The 7816-nt window shown below is 36.2% G+C and overlaps 1 pseudogene; it reads left to right on the forward strand.

The window, feature by feature from the left end:
- Positions 1-5671: 5671 nt before the first annotated feature.
- Positions 5672-6856, forward strand: LOC149209704 (helicase-like transcription factor CHR28 pseudogene; annotated as a pseudogene).
- The last annotated feature ends 960 nt before the right edge of the window (positions 6857-7816 follow it).

A 7816-nucleotide genomic window follows, 5' to 3' on the forward strand; every position in this document is an offset into this window, starting at 1 on the left:
CAAAACCAACTCATCCTAGCCTTAGGGGTCGAATCCATGAGAGGAGGAGCAGTTGCAACAAAACGTGAACTGATAGCTAGAGTGTAGGGTGGTCAAAGTGACTCATCCCTAACTTAATTGAACTAATTCATTATAAGTCATGGAAGCCATTTAACTAATGTAATTACCCTAGGTAATAGTAAAAACATAATAATTACATCATCCTCATCAATTAAATTAGTAAAACATTGATTTCCCATAGGTAAAATTCAATTTTGGAGAGAAACAGTGAAAACTAGGACAACTGTCAAACGTGCAGCGCCAGTGTCAAACGCATAGCGCCATCTTCAATCTCACTTTTACCTACCTCTCTGATGTCCAAATCTAGCCCAGGATAGCTCATTGGAAATTTTATCCTATATAGTTTCCAAAAATTCCCTTGGTTTTCAAAATGGGTTTGATTTGACCCTCCAAAACTCCATTCTCCTAAGACTACTCAAACACGCAACGCCTGGTCCAAAAATGAGGCAGAAACATGATTTTTAGGTGGTTTTTTGCCTTTTTCACCTACTAGTTTTTCTTTCTAGGGATGGAAACATGGTTTTCCTAGATGTATTGGTCCTTATGAATCCAATTTTTGTTTCCATTCCTCCAAAAAGTTCCTCAAAAAAGTGTGTAGCGCCTAGGTCACTACATGTTTGACCATGCTGCTGATTTCTGGGCAAGTGCATAGCCCCTGAAGGAAGTGCACAACGCCAACTTCAAATCGAATTTTGAGTGCCTTACCGAAGTCCAAATTGAGCCCATGATAGCTCGTTGGAAATATATCTCTCTTGGCTACACAATGGACCTATCAATAATGGAACATGACCTATTATAGCCCTTCAAAACGTAATTCTCCCAAGACTGGGAAAAAAGTGGAGAATGAGGGTGCAAAAATGAAGTGTGATCTTGCAGGAAACATTTGGAGGTCTTCCTCAACTCCAAATTGAGCTCATGATAGCTCATTGGAAATATATTTCTGTCTAGTTATCATTTGACTCATCACAAAAGTAATTGGGACACTCCATCTAGGAGAAAAATCAATTTTCCAAGGTCACTCTAGAAATGTAGAAAACCTCTTGTAGCAACTATATTTTTGACATTTATCCAAAACCATGATACCTGTGTAAATATTGAAGGAGATTTTTCATCCTTGGCCTATTATGTACAAACACCTCTCTCACATTTTTCAAATTCATCTCTGTTTGGTCAGAAACATAGTTCAAATAAAAAATGGTCCTATGTGTGGCAAATGATTTGTCCCTTCGAATGAATTCTTGAAAAATGATGGAGACATGATGTTTATGAGTTGGAATGGCCTCATACATTCTGAAATGACCTCCCTTATGGCTCTTCTGCATGAAATGTAGTGGAATGTTATTGAACCATGAGAAAACTAATGACCTAATGGAGCCTTGAAAAACCCTAAAATACCTAATGAGACCTTGAAGGACTGAATTTCAAGATGACATGACTGATGTGATGGAATGATGTCATTAACTTTATGGAAAATGGATACTCAACAAGGATGAAATGATCCAGCAAAGGTTAAATTTCTAAAATGAGTAGAGGAATCCCTAATTCAACCTTCAGTGACCAAATTTTTGCATGACGACCTAGTGGAATGACAAAAATTTCCGAATGGGACCCTAATATGATATGAAAAGATAATTTTTTATCACTGATGGGAGTATATAAATACTAACACTAATAGGACTGATCAGATTCTTGTATCTGAAATGCTAAATATGTTCATACCAAAGAGCTTGAATCCAAATTTGTGATGGATCAGTTTTGGCATTAGACTAGATTTTCCCAACAAACATGGGTAACAATATTGTCACATATTTCCACTGTGAATTCATTGAATTCTAAGAGGAATCATAAAAATCCTAGTTTTATTGATGATGATCTTCTTCTGGTAAATACAAAATTAAGTGCAAACAATGTGAAGGAGCCTATTTCAGGGACAAACTTTCTAGGTTTCAGTTGCAAGGGAGTAGGTAGACCTCACTCATACAAACAACAGTGACAAAGATGTCGAAATCACCCTTAACCAATTTGGACACTCCTCTAAACTAGATAGTGTGAATGTTGATGCTTGTAGAAAACTTCCTGCCTAGGATAAACCATCAAATAAAAAGTCTGTAAAGCGAGGTTTGTGGAAGATACCACAAAAAAATCTAGCCTTTCAGATTGGTATTATCGAAAAATGTGCATCAATGCTAATGAAAGAAGATTAGTTGGGTTGAAATTACAAGGGTCATCTAGAACTGCATTAGGAGGAAAAGCTACATAAACGAAATAGAATACAGGGAATTCTTACCAGCATTCAAAATTTAGTGTTGAGAAGAAACCACATGTCAAGGAGGACCGAATGGGTCAAAGTTTTGAATAGAAGATACAAGCTAGGGAGGAGTGGATGTGTGCAAGTATTGAACACAATCCAAAAATCAAGGAGTGGAACAATGGGAGTTTTAAACAGAAACCACAAATCAAGGAGTGGAGCGGTGGGAGCTTTCCTTTTACCTGGAAATTTGGTTCACTAAATCTTGATGAGGAAGTGATTGAGAAACCTAACCTGAATGGTATTAAAAACTGGAATGGTGATTCAAATACATAAGACGAGCTTGATTACAACAATACAAGAAGGCACTTTCCTTCTACTCTAGGTTGTGCAAGATCCTTAAATGCAGTTGGTCTACATGTGCCATCTTGGCCAAAGGATGATGAAGCAATGACATTCAGAGCAGTATTGTAGTACCAAGATCTGCCAATAGTGGAAGCTACCCCTAATGATGATGTTTTATTATTACCTTTGCTAAAGAACTAGAGGATTGCATTGGATTGGATGGTTCTACAAGAGACAACCAACATGCAGTGTGTTGGTGGTATTCTTGCATATTGTTGGGTGCATATAAGGTGTCTTTTAGAACTCCTAATTGCCTCACATTGATTATCAACTTGGGTAAGTATTTTTGTTTCAAGAGTGTACACAATATATGCAAGTGATGGAAATCGTTATATCTATAGATAGTAATACTTTAAGATAATTTATTAAACTTAATACAAGAGTAAATGGATCAAACCATAAATCTCAAGCTTGCAACTTCAAGGAAATTAACCTATCCAAGCATCAAAACTTAATCTTAATCAAAACCAAAACTCAATCTTAATTAAGAGATTCTAATTTCAATTACATCAATCAAGTGCACTGTAGCAATAATAGAGCTCTTTTAGCTGAATCTAAACTACTTCATAGAAGTAAAGCACCTAATCTAATCAATGACACTCTGTCTTTTAACTAACATGAAATTATTCTTATCTGATAATTAATTCAATCCACGACATAAATAAATGGAATCAATTGACAGAATTAAGAATTAATGAAACGAATATACGAACTCCACACTGATGAAAGTAAATCAATTGTAAAGCTATAAAACAGAATAATCAAACTTGCAGTAAAAGAAAAGTAAAAGTATAAAACAGGGAACAACAGTGAAATACACCAGTGACCGGGCCCAAGCCGCCAGTGATTACTGCTTAACTACTTTAGAATATCGCAAATGAACAAAAACACAAATTATGTATTATTCATCAAATTCAAATGTCATTACAACACAACGTGTGCTTCAAAATCATGCCCTGTATATTAAAATTACAATTGAAGTAAAAAAGCAAGAAGTTCCATCCTTTTCTTCATTCATTTTTCCCCTCTTATAGTCAAAGAGAAAAAAAGATAAATGTGATTCCTCAAGATTAGGAGATCCTGAGGAATTCACAACCAAATTCTATTATCAGACAATATTCTATCTTGTGGTGATCCTCTTGATTTGTTCCTCTATCCGACCAAATAAGACGCGCCCTTTTCCCCTATTTATCCTTTGTTGTTCAATCTTTTGAGCAACAACTGTTCCATTTGCTAATTTCTGCATAAAAAGCAACGATAGTTAGTTTTGACATTCAAATCATATCAAAAGAAGTTTCATTCACTTATTATCTAAATTCTATCAAAACCTTATTACATCATAGCACAAATGCATAGAAAGGAGGAAAAAGACAGTGTAATCAAGAGTAAACTTTTACCTATTGCACGGCTTAACATACTCCCTTGCTTACTTTGTTTCATGTCCTCATGAAAATAAGTTGTTCCTATGTAATGCAGTTAAAGAGTAAGTTGGAAAGAATTTTTCTTTATCAGACCTAAAACCGTGATGTTGTATTAAAATTGCAAAGGATGTCTCTTCATGACCTTCTGACAACTCATAATCAGAACGATATCCTTCAGGAGGGTACCAAATAATAGGACTCCTAAATTGACATCCTAACCAATATGGTCCTTCCCTCAAGATAATATTGATGTATGTGACCAAACGACCCGCAGTAGATTTGAAATTCATGTAGTTAAATGGTTCTCTGTTCTTGACACTATTAGTTGAGACTGTCCATCTCTGTTTGGATGTAATCAAGGACTTTTACCGAATGGAGAGGAAATATACCCTTCATATTTGCACACTTTCTTTATGTATAGGCCCAGAATCTTAGTCACACCCTCCTGTGTCATGAGCCTTTTGAGTTTAACAAACAGTTGCAAGGGGTGAGTAGGCTCACTCCTTACCCACAAATCTAGTTCATGTTCTTTTCTTTGGAAAGAGTTATAAGCCTTAGACCACTTAAGTTGATTAGCTATGAAAGAAATAAAGGCCTGAAACTAAATGTCCCCAATAAAAGGGCTATGACTCTTATCCACCTCCCATTCTACTACAAAATTATGCAAATAAAATTCACAGAGAAGACGTTGGACTTTTACCCCATGCTCTTTATAGCAACTTATAAATTCTTCAGTTGTCTTTAATTCCACTGGCTTGCCGACATTTACGGATTTAATATTAAAAAATAAGTATCTTTCTAATAAAAACATGGCATAGTTTGTAGTAGGAGACCTGCAAGATAAGACATCCAAACATAACGAGAAAATGGTGATAATCTGAACCATGACCTTGTCTAGCTTGGTTTTTACCTTCTTCAGCCTTTCTTCCTCTTGCCTAAACTTAGCAAAAGTTTCACCCTTAGTTATGGTCAATTCCTTGAATTGCTTCTGCAACACCTAATAATTCTGTAGAGGAACTGCCTCCTTCCTACCTTGCTTTAAAGAAATTTGGGCTTGTACCATATCCTCCTGTAACTTTAAAAGAATAGGATCACTGCCTAATGTGGTGTCCTTGAATTTTTATTTTGTCTGGTTGCCTTTGCTGTGAGAGGGTATACCTTCGGTCTGAGTTCTTTTATTATGGGAGGAAAAACCCTCCGTCTGAGTTCTTTATTATGGGAGGACAAACCCTTCGTCTGAACAACTATATCCATTAAGTTTGCATGAAAGTTTGTTTGGGTGGCTCCTGTCTGAGTAGAAATAGGTTCGGTCTGGGTTCCTATTGCCTTGTCCTCACATATTTCTGTTTGTGTGGCCACAGTGAATACCTGAGGAGTAGTGCTCTGGGCTTCCCTATTTGCAGTTTCTTTTAATTTCCTTCGTAGCCTTTTAATTGTCTTCTGAAGCTTTTGGTATTTCTTCCTCAACTTCTTTAATTTTGTTTCAGCTACTCGCTTCTTCTAAGGAATGCATTAAGGGGAATAAAATACATTTTCTATGAAGAAAGGCCAACCATCTACCAGTATTTTGGTTGTGTGTCCAACAAGTGTTCTTAAGAAATGGGCACAGGAAATCTATGACAAGGTTACCACAAAAGCCAATCTGTCTATATTGGTCTATCATGGAAGAAACAAGACAAAGGACACTTATGAGCTGGAAAAGCATGATGTTGTTCCGAATACTTATTCCATCATAAGTATGGAAGTTCCATAACAAGATCTTGGAGATGATTATGAAGAAGTTGAAAGAAACCATCGTGATTATGGTCTAATTCACTCTTTTATTCTTAAAAATAAAAAGCAAATGTCAGAGACTATTAAGAAGACAAAGAATCTAGGAAGAAAATGTCTCCTCAAGTGAACATGTTCCTCACCCTCTTGCAAGAGTGGGTTAGTTTAGGGTGGTTCTAGATGAAGCTCAGAGTATTAAGAATCATAGGACACAAGTTGCTAGAGCATGTTGGGGTTTACGAGCTAAACGAAGGTGGTGTCTCTCTGCGACACCAATCCAGAATTCTATTGATGATATTTTCATCTACTTTAGATTTATAGAATATGATCCATGTTGTTTCTAAGCCTTTCACTTCCAAAATAAAGATGCCAATTTTCAAAAATCCAATTTCAGGATACTAGAAGCTCCAAGCTGACCTAAAGAAAGTAATCCTTCTGTGCACGAAAGGTACTACCATTGATGGAAAGCCTGTTATTACATCACCTCTTAAAATAATTACCTTGCATAAAGTTGAATTCTCTATAGAAGAACATAATTTTTACCATGTGCTTGAAGCTCATTTACAAGCTTAATTCAAGGTCTGCATTGCTGCAGGAACTGTGAAATTTTTTTATTGTGAATATATTATTGATGTTCTTACATCTTTGTAAAGCATGTGATCATCCTCTTCTTGTTAAAAGTTTCTTATTCATTTCTACTTGGAGATCTTCTACAAAAGCAACAAGGATGCTACCCAGGGAAAAACAAATTGATTTGATAAATTGTTTGGAAGGTTCATTAGCTCTTTGTGGCCTCTATAATGATGCCCCTGAAGAAGTCATTGTCACCATATACAGTCATATATTTTGCAATCAGTTCATATTATATCATCTTACTAAGTCATACGATAGCATTTTCCCTAATCAAGGTTGCAAAAGGCAATTGAAGGGTGATTCTATGTTTTCTGTGTGAAATATCATGCCAACCACTCAATTTATTGAGTTGTAGGATATGGAGATGAGGGAACCGACAAGGATGAGCTACGTGCTACCCACACAGGTAACTTCAAGCCTAAGGAATGATGCATATGATCGAAGGGACAGGCCCATATCCTAACAATATTTGTTGGGTCCCTATAATACTAGTGATTACCCCATTAATATTGTATTTGTATCCCTTATTAATATTGTTGTCCCTATTATCCCCATAGTGTTATCACTGTGCCCCATAGAATCCCTCTATTGTTATTTTTGTGGCTTTATATTATTATTATTAGGTCGGCTGGGTTATATTATGACTCCTTACACTCCTATATATAGAAAGGAGGTTTTGTCATTTGAATCATCCAAGAATTGTTCATTTATGTAATGTAAAGGAGGTTTCCCCCTTGAAGAGGCTGAATTCTAAGGCGTTGATCTATCTTGTCTATCTTTTCTTGAGCTGGTTTCATAACATTTGGTATCAGAGCTTTGGATTCTAGGGTTTCGCTGCTCCAAACAGGTCATCGTGGAATTTTTGCTATAACTTTTTTTCTCCGATGTTTCAGAAGCAAAAACAAAATCCCATTTGAGAAGAAATCGTGCTAAATATCGGGTCCAAATTTTAGAGCTTTTTGTGCTATATTTGCAGAGATATGATCTGAGGCAGTTGGTCTTTTTGCAGACTCCTGAATTACATTCCAAACAAGTCATGTGGGGAAAATCGTCATAACTTTCTCTCTGAGAATCGAATTGAAATTTTGTCAGAAGGCACAGAAAGAGGACGGACTGTAGTTTCTTATATTTATATTTCAGAGCCAAAGGTCAAAACAGTGATACGTGGCACTTTCTACAAGTTCGCTCTACTGAACTAGTCTATAATCAGGTCACTGTGGGATATTTGGCATAACTCTTCCTTGGAGAATCCAATTTGAATCAGACTGGTGGCATTGGA

This window comes from Pinus tabuliformis, chromosome 1_2 (assembly GCF_031772625.1).
Source record: "Pinus tabuliformis cultivar Carrire ecotype Pingquan chromosome 1_2, CPIR1, whole genome shotgun sequence".
NCBI lineage: Eukaryota > Viridiplantae > Streptophyta > Pinopsida > Pinales > Pinaceae > Pinus > Pinus tabuliformis.